Consider the following 1,033-nt stretch of genomic DNA (forward strand, 5'->3'; position numbering starts at 1 on the left):
TACATTAACCATTTATACATTATACATTAATAAATTATACATTATACATTAAACATTTATACATTATATACGAGTTCGACCGAACACAAAAATGCGGAGAAAACTCGGCATAAACACGCACATACACTATATACATAATATATATACATTGCGGTCTATGCCGATATAGCGCCGCAACAAAGCATTCGCCGGACGAATCTCTTCGTCCGGCTCCACAAAGAGCGGCGTTTTGGAATTCCGGCGGTTACCGTCGGGTTCGTGACCTCACCACTGCAGTCGCCGCGGATTGCCGCCATATCCTGATCACCGTTTGCCCGGTGGACAGATGGCATCACCGAACGGTTTTCTAATTCGTCACCGTCAAGCTGCACTGCTGCCGTGTTATACGTAGGACTTGACTGCGGCACGTCGTCTTCGGCCGGCCGATCATGTGGCAAAGATGACGACGAGATGTCTGACGGCGCCTCGGCCTCGACGACTTCTGCAGTGACAGGTGTCATCGTTACCCACGACTCGGTGGACGGTAAATCTGCCGAAACTTGCAACTCCTGCACCATGGCTGCGACAGAAGATAACTCGACATCCAGTAAATCGTCTGCCGAGTTAAAACGCACAGCCACATTAGGCATCGATTTATACCGTCGCATAACTTCGGTCGTAGACGGCCAGCCGGTCTCGGATTCATCTGCGCCTACAGAGTTCTTCTGCAAAGCCATATTAGGCGTCGATTTGTATCGCCAGCAGTGCGCCAGTGAACTCTTGATGTCTCGAGATTCCTGCGACGTTTTCGTTCGATTTTCCCGGAGCACGTCGAAAGCCTCGAAATAGTTTTCGGTCACGGTCTGCATTATAGATTCGGGCAAAGTTTCCAGTGTTACAATTTGATCTTATACGGTTGAATTAATAATATATTATACGAAAAGTACGTTAAGACTTTTATAATGTATTAAGAATGATCAGTAAAGTTTGTTGTAACAAATAAGACGTACTTATAATACTGATTAGGTACGGAATATACTGTGACGCACAGAAA

The sequence above is a fragment of the Acyrthosiphon pisum genome, chromosome A2, assembly GCF_005508785.2.
Source record: "Acyrthosiphon pisum isolate AL4f chromosome A2, pea_aphid_22Mar2018_4r6ur, whole genome shotgun sequence".
Taxonomy (NCBI): Eukaryota; Metazoa; Arthropoda; class Insecta; order Hemiptera; family Aphididae; genus Acyrthosiphon; species Acyrthosiphon pisum.